General features: G+C 40.5%; 1 protein-coding gene across 8 annotated transcripts in view; it reads right to left on the reverse strand.

Annotated features, from left to right (window-relative positions):
• The window catches only part of ANO10 (anoctamin 10), a 325,599-nt gene that overhangs the window by 285,858 nt on the left and 23,211 nt on the right, over nt 1–16,530 (reverse strand). For 5 of the 8 annotated variants that reach the window (XM_055109754.2, XM_063602760.1, XM_055109753.2 and 2 more), the window contains exon 2: nt 1,223–1,316. The exons of 2 other annotated variants lie outside the window; for them this stretch is intronic. The gene's annotated coding sequence lies outside the window, so the exon portion shown is untranslated. Of the gene's footprint in view, nt 1–1,222; nt 1,692–16,530 lie in introns of those variants that run through there. One more of the 8 variants, XM_063602761.1, reaches the window with a different exon arrangement.

A 16,530-nucleotide genomic window follows, 5' to 3' on the forward strand; every position in this document is an offset into this window, starting at 1 on the left:
TGAATCTTCCTTGCCTGGCCCTTAATAACATCAGGGGCAGGTTCTATTTTGTACCAGTGCTTTTTAGTGATTAATACTTAGTTCAATCAAGTTCAAAACTTAAATTTAATATCCGATTCAAATAAGTTATTTCCTCCTACAATACAGTCTAGGGTTGGTTGTAGCAAGACCATTTCGCCATCTTCTTCTGGTTCTACTCCTCTGGGGTTGGGGGCCGGGAGTAATAAGGAAGATAGCATTTCTTACAAAGCAGAGTTCCTTTTTAAAGAAGATCTAAATTAACAGAAATATGTTCCATGTTCTTGGGTCAGAGGATTTAATATTGTCAAGATGGCAATATCCCCAAATAGATCAACAGATTCAATGCAATCTGTCAGAATCTTGGCCGCCTTTTTTTTTTTTTTCAGAAATTGATAAGCTGATCCTAACATTCATATGGAAATGCAGGGGGTCCATAATAGCCAACTATTTTGAAAAAGAAGAACAAAGGTAGGGGGCTTACATACCCTGATTTCCAAACTTACTACAAACATATAGTAATCAAAACAGTGTGGCACTTGCTGGCATAAGGATAGATATATATTAATACATCAATGGGATAGAATTGAGAATCCAGAAATAAATCCTTACATTAATGGTCAACTGATTTTCAACAAGAGTGACAAGATAATTTGATGAGAGAAAGAACAGTCTTTTCAACAAACAGTGCTCAGACAACTGAATGTTCACAAGCAAAAGAATAAAGTTGGACCACTGCTTAATGCCATACATGAAAATTAGCACAAAATAAATCATAGATTTAAATATAATCATTTTAGGGTGATAAAAATATTCTAAAATTAGATAATGCTGATGGTTGTATAACTCCATAAATAAAACTAAACCATTGGATAGTACACCTTAAGTGGGTGGATTTAAAGGTTTATAAGTTATAGCTCAATAAAATTTAAAAGGACTTAAATGAGTTACTAGAAGAAAGTATAGTTGAATATTTACATAACTTAGAATCAAATAAGGCCTTTCAAAGCATGTTATCAAGGCAAAATATAAAACATAATTTATATACTTGATTATAAATTATTTTTATAATTTCTATATTAAAAATACTGTTAATAAAATTTTACAATAAATACCATAGTGTTAATAACATCATTAATATAGAAAGAGTATTTAAAATCAGTAAGAAAATTATCAACGCCAGGCCGGGTGCGGTGGCTCATACCTGTAATCCCAGCACCTTGGGAGGCCGAGGTGGGCGGATCATGAGGTCAGAAGATTGAGACCATCCTGGCCAACATGGTGAAACCCCGTCTCTACTAAAAATACAAAAAAAAAATTAGCTGAGCATGGTGGCACATGCCTGTAGTCCCAGCTACTTTGGAGGCTGAGGCAGGAGAATCACTTGAACCCGGGAGGTACAAGTTGCAGTGAGCCAAGATCACACCACTGCACTCCAGCCTGGTGACAGAGCAAGACTCCGTCTCAAAAAGAAAAAAAAAGAAAATTATCAACACCCTAATATAGAAATAGGTAAAGGACGTGAACAGACAATTCATAATATAAGAAACAGAACTGGCCAAGAAACACATATAAAAGTATTCAGATTAATGGATAGTTAAAGAAATGCCAATTGAAGCACCATGAAACACCTCTTTCCAACCACTATATTGGTAAAGATTTGAAAGAAGTAAAATACACATGGCTGAATAGGTGGGAAAATAGGATTCTTATATGCTTCTGGTGTGAGTACAACTTGGAACAACTATGCTGAAGGCAATTTGGGAATATAAATCAAATGCTTAAAAATACGTAAATACTTTGAATAATCATCTTACTAGAATCATATCCCAACAAATAATATGAGAGATATTCAAAAGAATGTGTACAAGGTTATATATTCTTATGAATTCTTGTGAAAAGTTAGAAACAACCTAAGTCTCTAATAATAGGTGATTAGATAAATAAATCATCAATAAATAGAATACCATCTAGCTATTAAAATTGTTGGGAAGGATACTAGAGTGCCTACCCAGCATCTGTTCTCTCTTTCTGCATACCTAGAACCCCATGAAGTCCCCAGACTCAGAAGAATCTGAGCCCCTCTATCCCTTCGGACAGAAGTTGCTTGAATGAATAAGTGGTTAATGGTTAAGCCTAACACTTAATACATGTCAGTGAGATGCAAAGAGCAGTTTGCTGGGGTTTTTTTTTTTGCAACTTCTGGAAGCATCACCTCCTTTTTCTGGCCTTTGTCACACCTGGATATGAGGCCCAGACTTGCATCTCCAATGTGTCTGAAGATGAAACTGACACCAGGGAAGGGCAGAGAAGACAGAATTACAGGAAAATGGAGCCAGAGCCACCAGCTCTGAAGATACTCTTCTTTGGACTTCAAACTATAAACCTGTTCATTTCATTATCACCTGAGCTGGATTGAGAGGGACATTCTGGAATTTGCCAACACAGGTTACATGGAGGGTTACTCTGTCCCTGCATGCTTCACAAAAAGAAGAAAGGGAAAAAATCCCAATAGGATGGAAATAGGAAATGGCTTTAATTTTTCTTCCTATGTCTTTGAAATACTCTGTTGGGTCTCCTTTTCCCACCCCTAGATAACATCTCAGACAGACACTATAGTTTTTTGATGGGGATAGAATTCAGAGGGTATATAATCTTTAATGGGAAAAATAATCAATTCTTTATTTTCACTGACCTCTAACTGAGAGTTAACATTACCTACATCAGAAAATGTTGCAGTGGAGGTCCCCTGGATTAAGGTCTCCAACAAACTACAAATGCTTCTCATTAAAGAGCAAGCATTAGATGCTTGCCATAATGAAATGCTATTGATAGCCAAAATGTGATGAGAGAACTAGTAACACAACCAAACCCAGTTTGGTGAAAAGCTCTTTGCCCCTTTCCTTCTACTCCTCTCTTCTACCACTCTGACTTCTCCAGCCAGAAGATGGACAAGAGAAGAGAAGTGGTCATCCTCATTGCATCCCCACTGCTAGGCTGGTCAGAGCAGGCAGTGATCAGTCAGAATGGATGACTGCCATAAACAACCAGTGCACTGGACTGGTGAAAAAATTGGCCCTACCTCTGACTTTACTCCATGGGCTACAGTCCTTGGATTTTGTACCTTATGTTTATATGTTCACACATATCAGTTTTCTCTAAGCAAAAGCATTTAAAAAGTTACAACTTGAAGTACCAGGGATGAAGGATGCTACCTTGGTCACTGACTTTATCTTTCTTAGAAGCAAAATATAGGTGTTAGATTAATTACATAAAGCACAGGGATCACAGACTCTGTAATACTCTCTTTAAATCAGAAAAGCTTCTAACAATCATTTTCCTTTTACACGTATACACAGTAAAACTAGAGGGAAATTTCTTTTAATGTCACATGATTCCAAGAAAAGCAAGGGCCTTTCACTCTTTACAGGTAATAGCCAAAGTGTGTCCGGAATTGGTGGGTTCTTGGTCTCACTGACTCAAGAATGAAGCCGTGGACCCTCGCGGTGAGTGTTACAGCTCTTAAGGTGGCATGTCTGGAGTTTGTTCCTTCTGATGTTCGGATGTGTTTGGAGTTTCTTCCTTCTGGTGGGTTCATGGTCTCGCTGGCTCAGGAGTGAAGCTGCAGACCTTGGCGGTGAGTGTTACAGCTCATAAAAGCAGCGTGGACCCAAAGAGTGAGCACTAGCAAGATTTATTGCAAAGAGCGAAAGAACAAAGCTTCCACAGTGTGGGAGGGGACCCAAGCGGGTTGCCACTGCTGGCTGGGGCAGCCTGCTTTTATTCTCTTATGTGGCCCCACCCACGTCCTGCTGATTGGTAGAGCAGAGTGGTCTGTTTTGACAGGGTGCTGATTGGTGCATTTACAATCCCTGAGCTAGACATAAAGGTTCTCCACCTCCCCATCAGATCAGTTAGATACAGAGTATGGACACAAAGGTTCTCCAAGGCCCCACCAGAGCAGCTAGATACAGAGTGTCGATTGGTGCATTCACAAACCCTGAGCTAGACACAGGGTGCTGATTGGTGTGTTTACAAACCTTGAGCTAGATACAGAGTGCCGATTGGTGTATTTACAATCCCTGAGCTAGACATAAAGGTTCTCCACGTCCCCACCAGAGCAGCTAGATACAGTGTCCATTGGTGCATTCACAAACCCTGAGCTAGACACAGGGTGCTGATTGGTGTGTTTACAAACCTTGAGCTAGATACAGAGTGCCAACTGGTGTATTTACAATCCCTGAGCTAGACATAAAGGTTCTTCACCTCCCCACCAGAGCAGCTAGATACAGAGTGTCAATTGGTGCATTCACAAACCCTGAGCTAGGCACGGGGTGCTGATTGGTGTGTTTACAAACCTTGAGCTAGATACAGAGTGCTGATTGGTGTATTTACAATCCCTGAGCTAGACATAAAGGTTCTCCACGTCCCCACCAGACTCAGGAGCCCAGCTGGCTTCACCCAGTGGATCCCGCACAGGGGCTGCAGGTGGAGCTGCCTGCCAGTCCTGCACCGTGCGCTCGCACTCCTCAGCCCTTGGGTGGTCGATGGGACTGGGCGCCATGGAGCAGGGGGTGGTACTCGTCGGGGAGGCTCGGGCCGCACAGGAGCCCATGGAGGGGGTGGGAAGCTCAGGCATGGCGGGCTGCAGGTAGCGAGCCCTGCCCTGCGGGAAGGCAGCTAAGGCCTAGTGAGAAATCGAGCACAGAGCCGGTGGGCTAGCACTGCTGGGGTACCCAGTACACCCTCCGCAGCCGCTGGCCCGGATGCTAAGTCCCTCATTGCCTGGGGCGGCAGGGCTGGCCGGCTGCTCTGAGTGTGGGGCCCGCCAAGCCCACGCCCACCCGGAACTCCAGCTGGCCCGCAAGTGCCGCACACAGCCCGGGTTCCCGCTCGCGCCTCTCCCTCCACACCTCCCTGCAAGCTAAGGGAGTGGGCTCTGGCCTTGGCCAGCCCAGAAAGGGGCTCCCACAGTGCAGCGGTGGGCTGAAGGGATCAAGTGCTGCCAAAGTGGGAGCCCAGGCAGAGGAGGCACTGAGAGCGAGCAAGGACTGTGAGGACTGCCAGCACGCTGTCACCTCTCAAAAGCATTTAAATTTTTACCAGTGTTTTCTTGTGAACAAAAACTTTAGAAGGGAATAAACTCTTCATCCAAAAATAAATGAATGTTTCAATTCTAACAATGATTAGATGCAACTCACATGAAGAAATGTGACAATAATCATTAGGGGATCCTTTTCCTGTCTTCTCCAAGGAGCTCTAAGAAGCTTGAAACTTCTATTTTTGTTTATTTGTTTTTGTAAGGACAGGGATCTCCAGGAATAAAGTCTGGGAGTAGCAATGCTCCCAACAACCTACTAGTCTGAAGAAGGCAGGGGCAATAATGACATCAATTGTACATTCCCCAAATTCTATGTATAAAGCAGAGGCTTCAATTTCCATTGGCCCATGTTGATCCCAAATGGAGGTCATGTTGTAGGAGTATGCAGTGACTATCACCGGGCTGGAGCTTCTTTGCATCTACTTCCCTTTCCTATAGGCCCCTCAGTTCCATTTATTAGTTTTACCTTTAAATCGTTGGATAGCATCTTATGGGACAGTCACTGAAGTTCTCTGCCTAGCTAAAGGGAAGGCATTTGACCCAAGTTAAAGCAATTATTTGCTCCCTTCTTGGAATATGAATCTTGAACTGAGGAATAAAGAGACAGAAAACTAGTTTAATCAATCTGACTGGCAGCATCTGCCCATATACTTCTTGCTATGAGATGTCTTTCTAGGCCCCACGATAGCCTTTGTTCTGGCCCTGTTATCCAGCCTCTTAGCCATTCTGTCACCCCTGATATCCTTCAGGTATATTTTTTCTTGTTTAAGATGGCCAGAGGAACTTACTACAGATTATGCCAAAGAACCAAACTGAAACAGAAACCTTCAGTGCCTCCCAAATTCCATCTTTGAAAGCAGCTATGTTTTTATTTATTGTGTGGAAAAACTTAAAGATCTCAGAAAGTTATATAGCCCTTAATTCTTTCTTTTAAGATGTGTATTCCATCTGGATGGCTTAATATTTTTTTCCTAGGGTTATAAATAAATATTTTAAAACATTAAACTTGAGTTTTCTTCTTTGTCTTTTCCCAGCTAGTCCTCCCTTCACTCAGGTAAAACCCACTGCAGGAGCACACATCTGCTGCCATTTAAACAGTCTTTGAAAATAATATGAAATAATTACAACAGTACAAGTTATATTGGAAATATCAGCTTAAAATTGCTTCTTTAGAGAAATTAAACAATCAACATTTATGTATCTTAAAGAAGTATTTTTAAGGGCCATTGAAATAGATAGGTCATCGAGAAAGGCCATAATGTAATATGAAAAAAAATTCAAACAGATCTTCGTCACAGAGCAAATCATCGAAGAATAAGCATTAGCATGGTTCAGTACATTGTAGTATCTGTGGATAATGGGATATTCTACAGCAATGAATGTGACCATCTACAAGGAACTGCAATCATAAGGATGAATATGGTGTGAAAGAAGCCAGACACTAAAGTTTATATTATTATTATTATTATTTTTTTTTTTTTTTGAGATGGAGTCTTGCACTGTAGCCCGGGCTGGAGTGCAGTGGTGCGATCTCAGCTCACTGCAACCTCTGCCTCCTGGGTTCAAGCGATTCTCCTGCCTCAGCCTCCTGAGTAGCTGGGATTACAGTCACCTGCCAACAGCCCAGCTAATTTTTTGTATTTTTAGTAGAGACGGGATTTCACCATGTTGGCCAGGCTTGTCTTGAACTCCAGACTTCATGATTCGCCCACCTTGGCCCCCCAAAGTGCTGGGACCACAGGCATTAGCCACCACACCCAGCCAGTTTACGTTCTTTATGAATCTTTATGTAAGGCTCAAGACGAGGCCAAACTAAACTATGGTATTAGAAGTTAAGAGAGTAGTTAACTTTAGAGAGGTGCAGTAGTGATTGAGTGGGGTTCTATAAAGGTCTTTGGGGTGCTGGAATAGTCTATTTCTTGACCTGGGTGGTAGTTGTGTTATATTTTATTATAAAGCATTAAGTTGAATATTTATATTTTGTGCACTTTTCTGTATATGTATTTTAATGGAAAAAAGTTAAGTATGAGGGGAAAAGGCAGTATCTTCTTTTCTTGGTTTTAAAGAAAAATCCTGGTCATTTCCAAGATGGCTGAATAGGTACAGCTCTGGTCTACAGCTCCCAGCGAGATGGGATGCAAAAGACAGGTGATTTCTGCATTTCCAACTGAGGTACCTGGTTCATCTCATTGGGACTGGTTGGACAGTGGGTGCAGCCCATGGAGGGTGAGCCAAAGCAGGGTGGGGCGTCACCTCACCCGAGAAGTGCAAGGGGTCGGGGCATTTCCCTTTCCTAGCTAAGGGAAGCTGTGAGTGACTGTACCTGGAGGAATGATACACTTCTTCCCAAATACTGTGCTTTTCCCATGGTCTCTGCAACCAGCAGACCAGGAGATCCCCTCCCGTGCCTGGCTCGGTGGGTCCCATGCCCACGGAGCCTTGCTTGCTGCTAACACAGCAGTCTGAGATCAACCTGGGACACAGGAGCTTGGTGGGGGGAGGGGCACCCGCCATTGCTGAGGCTTCAGTAGGTGGTTCTATGCTCACATTGTAAACAAAGTGGTAGGGAAGCTCGAACTGGGCGGGGCCCACTGCAGCTCAGCAAGGCCTACTGCCTCTCTAGATTCCACCTATGGGGGCAGGGCATATCTGAACAAAAGGCAGCAAACAGCTTCTCCAGACTTAAACGCCCCTGCCTGACAGCTCTGAAGAGAGCAGTGGTTCTCCCATCATGGTGTTCGAGCTCCAATAACGGACTAAACTGCCTCCTCAAGTGGGTCCCTGACCCCCATGTAGCCTGACTGGAAGATGCCTCCCAGTAGGGGCCGACAAACACCTCATACAACCAGATGCCCCTCTGGGACAAAGCTTTAAGAGGAAGGATCAGGCAGCAATATTTGCTGTTCTGCAGCCTCTGCTGGTGATACCCAGGCAAACAGGGTCTGGAGTGGACATCCAGCAGATGTCCACAGGACTCCAACAGATGTCCGCAGGACTCCAACAGACCTGTGGCTGAGGGGCCTGTCTGTTAGTAGGAAAACTAACAAACAGAAAGGAATAGCATCAACATCAACAAAAAGGACATCCACACCAAAACCCCATCTGTAGGTCACCAACATCAAAGATCAAAGGTAGATAAAACCACAAAGATGGGGAGAAACCAGAGCAGAAAGGCTGAAAATTCCCAAAACCAGAATGACTCTTCTGTTCCAAAGGAACACAACTCCTCGCCAGCAAGAGAACAAAACTGGATGGAGAATGAGTTTGATGAGTTGACAGAAGTAGGCTTCAGAAGGTTGGTAATAACAAACTTCTCCAAGCTAAAGGAGCATGTTCTAAAACATCACATGCAAGTTAAAAACCTTGAAAAAAGGTTAGATCAAGCTAACTAGAAAAATAAGTGAAGAGAAGAGCTTAAATGACCTGATGGAGCTGAAAACCACAGTACTAGAACTTCGTGAAGCATACACAAGCTTCAATAGCCTATTCGATCAAGCAGAAGAAAGGATATCAGTGATTGAAGATCAAACTAATGAAATAAAGCAAGAAGACAAGATTAGAGAAAAAAGAGTGAAAAGAAACGAACAAAGCTTCCAAGACATATGGGACTATGTGAAAAGACCAAATCTATGTTTGATTGGTGTACCTGAAAGTGATAGGGAGAACGGAACCAAGTTAGAAAACACTCTGGCTGGGCGCAGTGGCTCACGCCTGTAATCCCAGCACTTTGGGAGGCCAAGGCGGGCGGATCACGTGAGGTCAGGAGTTTGAGACCTGCCTGACCAACATGGAGAAACCCTGTCTCTACTAAAACTACAAAATTAGCCGGGCGTGGTGGTGCATGCCTGTAATCCTAGCTACTCAGGACGCCAAGGCAGGAGAATCACTTGAACCCAGGAGACGGAGGTTGCGTTGAGCCGAGATCATGTCATTGCACTCTAGCCTGGGCAACAAGGGTGAAACTCCATCTCAAAAACAATAAAAAGAAAACACTCTTCAGGATATTATCCAGGAGAACTTACCCAACCTAGCAAGGCAGACCAATGTTCAAATTCAGGATATACGGAGACCACTACAAAGATGCTCCTCGAGAAGAGCAACCCCAAGAAACATAATTGTCAGATTCACCAAGGTTGAAATGAAGGAAAAAAATGTTAAGAACAGTCAGAGAGAAAGATTGGGTTACCCACAAAGGGAAGCCCATCAGACTAACAGCAGATCTCTCTGCAGAAACCCTACAAGCCAGAAGAGAGTGGGGGCCAATATTCAACATTCTTAAAGAAAAGAATTTTCAACCCAGGATTTCATATCCAGCCCAATTAAGCTTCATAAGTGAAGGAGAAATAAAATCCTTTACAGACGAGCAAATGCTGAAAGATTTTGTCACCACCAGGCCTGCCTTACAAGAGCTCCTGAAGGAAGCACTAAACATGGATAGGAACAACCAGTACCAGCCACTGCAAAAACATGCCAAATTGTAAAGATCATTGATGCTATGAAGAAACTGCATCAATTAATGGGCAAAATAACCAGCTAGCATCATAATGACAGGATCAAATTCACACATAACAATATTAACCTTAAATGTAAATGGCCTAAATGCCCCAATTAAAAGACACAGACTGGCAAATTGGATAAAGAGTCAAGACCCATAGGTGTGCTGTATTTAGGAGATCCATTTCACATGCAAAGACACACATAGGCTCAAAACAAAGGGAGGGAGGACGATCTACCAAGCAAATGGAAAGCAAAAAAAAGCAGGGGTTGCAATTCTGGTCTCTGATAAAATAGACTTTAAACCAACAAAGATCAAAAGAGACAAAGAAGGCCATTACATAAAGGCAAAGGAATCAATTTATCAAGAAGAGCTAACTATCCTAAATATATATGCACCCAATACAGTTGCACACAGATTCATAAAACAAGTTCTTAGAGACCTACAAAGAGACTTAGATTCCCACACAATAATAATGGGAGACTGTAACACCCCACTGTCAATATTAGACAGATCAACGAGACAGAAAACTAACAAGGATATCCAGGACTTCAACTCAGATCTGCACCAAGCGGACCTAATAGACATCTACAAAACTCTCCATCCCAAAACAACAGAATATACATTCTTCTCAGCACTACATCGCACTTATTCTAAAAGTGACCACATAATTGGAAGTAAAACACTCCTTAGCAAATGTAAAAGAACAGAAATCACAACAAAGTGTCTCTCAGACCACAGTTCAATCAAATTAGAACTCAGGATTAAGAATCTCACTCAAAACTGTACAACTACATGGAAACTGAACAACCTGCTCCTGAATGACTATTGGGTACATAACAAAATGAAGGCAGAAATAAAAATGTTCTTTGAAACCAATGAGAACAAAGACACAACGTACCAGAATCTCTTGGACACATTTAAAGCAGCAGTGTGTAGAGGGAAATTGATACCACTAAATGCCCACAAAAGAAAGCAAGAGAGATCTAAAATCAACACCCTAACATCACAATTAAAACTACTAGAGAAGAAAGAGCAAACAAATTCAACAGCTAGCAGAAGACAAGAAATAACTAAGATCAGAGCAGAACTGAAGGAGATAGAGACACAAAAAAATAAATGAATCCAAGAGCTGATTTTTTGAAAAGATCAACAAAATAGACCGCTACCAAGACTAGTGAAGAAAAGAGAGAAGAATCAAATAGATGCAATAAAAAATGATAAAGGGGATATCACCACCAATCCCACAGAGATACAAACTACCACCAGAGAATACTATAGACACCTCTGTGCAAATAAACTAGAAAAACTACAAGAAATGGATAAATTTCTCGACACATACACCCTCCCAAGACTAAACCAGGAAGGAGTTGAAGCTCTGAACAGACCAATAACAGGTTCTGAAATTGAGGCAATAATTAACAGCCTACCAACCAAAAAAAGTCCAAGACCAGACAGATTCACAGCTGAATTCTACCAGAGGTACAAAGAGGAGCTGGTACCATTCCTTCTGAAACTATTCCAATCAATAGAAAAAGATGGAATCCTCCCTAACTCATTTTATGAGGCCAGCATCATCCTGATATGAAAGCCTGGCAGAGACACAACAAAAAAAGAGAATTTTAGGCCAATATCCCTGATGAACATTGATGCGAAAATCCTCAATAAAATGCTGGCAAACCGAATCCAGTAGCACATCAAAAAGCTTATCCACCATGATCAAGTGGGCTTCATCCCTGGGATGCAAGACTGGTTCAACATACGCAAATCAATAAACGTAATCCATCACATAAACAGAACCAACAACAAAAACCACGATTATCTTAATAGATGCAGAAAAGGCCTTCAACAAAATTCAAGAGCCTTTCATGCTAAAAACTCTCAATAAACTAGGTATCAATGGAACATATCTCAACATAATAAGAGCTAATTATGACAAACCCACAGCCAATATCATACTGAATGGGCAAAAAATGGAAGCATTCCCTTTGAAAACTGGCACAAGACAGGGATGCCCTCTCTCACCACTCCTATTCAACACAGTATTGGAAGTTCTGGCCAGGGCAATCAGGCAAGAGAAATCAATAAAGGTTTTCAAATAGGAAGAGCGGAATTCAAATTGTCTCTGTTTGCAGATGACATAATGGTATGCTCAGAAAAACCCCATCATCTCAGCCCAAAATCTCCTTAAGCTGATAAGCAACTTCAGCAGTACCAGGATACAAAATCAATGCGCAAAAATCACAAGCATTCCTATACACCAGTAACAGACAGAGAGCCAAATCATGAGTGAACTCCCATTCACAATTGCTACTAAGAGAATAAAATACCTAAGAATACAACTTACAAGAGATGTGAAGGACCTCTTCAAGAAGAACTACAAACCACTGCTCAAGGAAATAAGAGAGGACACAAACAAATGGAAAAACATTCCATGCTCATGGATAGGAAGAATCAATATCATGAAAACGGCCTTACTGCCCAAAGTAATTTATAGATTCAATGCTATCCCCATCAAGCTACCACTGACTTTCTTCAAAGAATTGGAAAAACTACTTTAAATTTCATATGGAACCAAAAAAGAGCTCACATAGCCAAGACAATCCTGGGCAAGAAGAACAACGCTGGAGGCATTACACTACCTTACTTCAAACTATAGTACAAGGCTACAGTAACCAAAACAGCATGGTATTGGTACCAAAACAGATATATAGACCAGTAGAACAGAACGGAGTCCTCAGAAATAACACCACACATCTACCACCATCTGATCTTTGACAAACCTGACACACACAAGCAATAGGGAAAAGATTCCCTATTTAATAAGTGGTGTTGGGAAAACTGGCTAGCCATATGCAGAAAACTGAAACTGGACCCCTTCCTTACACCTTATATAAAAATCAACTCAAGATGGATCAAAGACTAAAACATAAGACCTAGGGCCATAAAAATCCTAGAAGAAAACCTGGGCAATACCATTCAGGACACAGGCATGGGCAAAGACTTCACATCTAAAACACCAAAAGCAATGGCAACAAAGGCCAAAATTGACAAATGGGATCTAATTAAACTAAATAGCTTCTGCACAGCAACAGAAACTATCATCAGAGTGAACAGGCAACCTACAGAATGGGAGAAAATTTTTGCAATCTATCCATCTGACAAAGGGCTAATATCCAGAATCTACAAAGAACTTAAATTTACAAGAAAAAAGCAAACAAACCCATCAAAAAATGGGCAAAGGATATGAACAGACCCTTCTCAAAAGAAGACATTTATGCAGACAACAGACATATGAAAAAATGCTAATCATCAATGGTCATTAGAGAAGTGCAAATCAAAACCACAATGAGATACTATCTCACCCCAGTTAGAATGGCGATCATTAAAAAGTCAGGAAACAACAGATGCTGGAGAGGTTGTGGAAAAATAGGAATGCTTTTACACTGTTGGTGAGAGTGTAAATTAGTTCAACCATTGTGGAAGACAGTGTGGCAATTCCTCACGGATCTAGAACTAGAAATATCATGTGAACCAGCAATCCCATTACTGGGTATATACCCAAAGGATTACAAATCATTCTACGATAAAGACACATGCATATGTATGTTTACTGTGGCACTATTAACAATAGCAAAGACTTGGAACCAACCCAAATGTCTATCAATGATAGACTGGATTAAGAAAATGTGGCACATATACACCATGGAATACTATGCAGGCATAAAAAAGGATGAGTTCATGTCTTTGCAGGGACATGGATGAAGCTGGAAACCATCGTTCTCAGCAAACTATCACAAGATCAGAAAACCAGACATCACATGTTCTTACTCGTAAGGGGGAGTTGAACAATGAGAACACATGGACACAGGGAGGGGAACATCACACACCAGGGCCTGTGGGGGGTGGGCGGTTAAGGGAGGGATAACATTAGGAGAAATACCTAATGTAGGTGACAGGTTGATGGGTGCAGCAAACCACCATGGCACGCGTATACCTATGTAACAAAACTGCATGTTCTGCACATGTAACTGAGAACTTAACATATATAATTTAAAAAAAAGAGAAAAATCTTGGTCATCTAGCATTGGTGATCTTAAGGCACTTATTATGGAGAACTCAACAAGTTTGCCTTCTTTACTGTTCTCTTGCCTTCCTTTTCATTTACCTTCCCCTCTGTCAACACCTTTCTAAAAACATATTGCTCCTGCTCAAGAACACAATATGAGTAATTCGCAAAATCTTCAGGATTCACTGGTTGGTCATAGCTCTGACTTTGAGATCCAATTAGCTAGTTTAAATGTAATTATATTATTCAACTAGTTATTTGTGAGTGAAGTTGAATAATGCTGTCATTGTATGCAACACCAGGAACTGATGGTTGTATGAAATGTTCAATTTAACATTTCCCAACTGGGGGGTGTTTAATTATACAATTATAAAGAGGTTTCAGCATGTGCTTTTATGTTAGGTATTTATTTGTTTTTGTTTTCAATACACTTTTATTTTAATAACTCCAAAGGAGCTACAGAACGTGCAGATGACAAAAAATATATTAATGTAATTTTAAGTCATTTACATGTTAAGGAACATTTAAATTTAAAATAATACTATATTTCTGTCATATCTTCAAGGATTTTAATTCAAACCCGATTTGTATGCTATTCAACGTACAAACACTGGTTTTGAAATAAAACCTATATTTCAAGCTTTAAAGAATAATTCAAAAGAAGTACTTAATGTCCCTTTGTTTTCTTTCTCTCAAGAGAATAAAAAGTCTCTCACTTGAATAAAGGCTAAATTACAGTGATGATTCAAACAACTGGAAAAGAAGAGATTAAGAATTACAGTTACATGGAGTATGAAGTATCTCATTCTGGATTGGGGGAATTGAATTTTTAACTAAACCTCGTAATTAGTTTTCTGTAAGTTGTTAAAATAGCGAAAAATTAATGTAAGAGGCCTAATTTTTTCTTGTTTGGGGATTTAGCCAGTATTCTATATATTTTCTTTAGAGTGATAATTGCTTTCTTGTCATTTGTTTTCAAGAAATAAAGATGATTATAATTACACTGACAAGATACTCAAGATGGGAAAGACTATATCTATATATCTATCAATCAATCATAGATATCTATCAATATTCTCAGTCCATTCTGTCTCAGACTATTCCTGCTTCTATAGTAAAATAGATGGGTAATTTATAAATAATAGAAATTTATTTCTCACAGTTCTGGGGGCTGGGAAGTCTAAGATCAGGGTGCCAGCAGATTTGCCATCTGTTAAGGGCTTGCTCCCTTCTTCTAAGAGAGCTCTTGGGTGGCTCTTCTTGCTGCATCCTCACATGGAGGAAAGCCTGAATGCTGTGTCTTCACATGGCAGAATGGCAAATCATCACATTGTACACCTTAAATATATACAGTTTTTAATTTTAGTAGGGTATATGATTTGATTAATGTTAGCATGGTATATCTTTCTCCATCCATTTATTTTTAATCTACATGTGTAATTATATTTAAAGTGAATTTACTGAAGGGAACATATAGTTGGATCTTGTTTTTTGACCCTTTCTTGTTTTTTAATCCTCATGCATTAAAATACAATGCATGTTTTTTTTTTTTTTGTTTTTTTTTTGTCTTTTCTTGAGACAGAGTCTCGCTCTGTCGCCCAGGCTGGAGTGCAGTGGGGCAATCTTGGCTCACTGCAAACTTTGCCTCCTGAGTTCAAGCAATTCTCCTGCCTCAGCCTCCTGAGTAGCTGGAATTACAGGCGTGTGCCACCATGCCCAGCTAATTTTTGTATTTTTAGTAGAGATGGGGTTTCACCATATTGGTCAGGCTAGTCTCAAACTCCTGACCTCATGATACGCTCATGTCAGCCTCCCAAAGTGCTGGGATTACACACGTGGGCCACTGCACCCAGCCCAATCCATGTAATTTAATTTGTGTAGTTACACTATTGTTTTTTAAAATTTTTTGATTTGTATTTCAATAGCTTTGGGGGTACAGGTGGTTTTTTCTTACATAGGTAAGTTCTTTAGTGGTGATTTCTGAGATTTTAGGGCACTCGCCACCTGAGCAGTATACACTGTACCCAATATGTAGTCTTTTATCCCTCATCCCACTCCTGACCTTCCCTGCACCCTAAGTTCCCAAAGCCCATTGTATTATTCTTATGCCTTTGCATCCTCATAGCTTAGCTCTCACTTATAAATGAGAACATATGATATTTGGTTTTCTACTGCTGAGTTACTTCACTTAAAATTATGGCCTCCAGCTCTATCCAAGTTGCTGCAAAAGACATTATTTTGTTCCTTTTTATTCCTGACTGGTATCCCATGGTGTATATATACACCGCATTTTCTTTATCCGCTCATGGGTTGATGGGCACTTAGGTTGGTTCTACATCTTTACAATTGCCAATCATGGAGAAACATGTGTGTGTAGGTATCTTTTTATATAATGACTTATTTTCCTTTGGGTAGATACCCAGTAGTGGGATTGCTAGATCAAAAGGTAGTTCTTTTAGTTCTTTAAGGAATCTCCATGCTGTTTTTCATAGTTGTACTAATTTACATTCCCACCAGTCGGGTAAAACTGTTCCCTTTTCACCACATCCACACCAACGTCTATTGTTTTTTCACTTTTTTATTATGCCCATTCTTGCAGGAGTAAGGTGGTATCTCGTTGTGGTTTTAATTTGCATTTCCCTGATGATGAGTGATGTTGAGCATTTTTTAATATGTTTGTTGGCTGTTTGTATATCTTCTTTTGAGAATTGTCTATTCATGTCCTTAGCCCACATTTTTATGGGATTTTTTTTTTTCTTGCTGATTTGAGTTTCTTGTAGATTCTGGATATTAGTTCTTCGTTAGATGCAAATTTTGTGAATGTTTTCTCTCACTCTGTGGGCTGTT

The sequence above is a fragment of the Pan paniscus genome, chromosome 2 (assembly GCF_029289425.2).
Source record: "Pan paniscus chromosome 2, NHGRI_mPanPan1-v2.0_pri, whole genome shotgun sequence".
NCBI classification, from domain to species: Eukaryota; Metazoa; Chordata; class Mammalia; order Primates; family Hominidae; genus Pan; species Pan paniscus.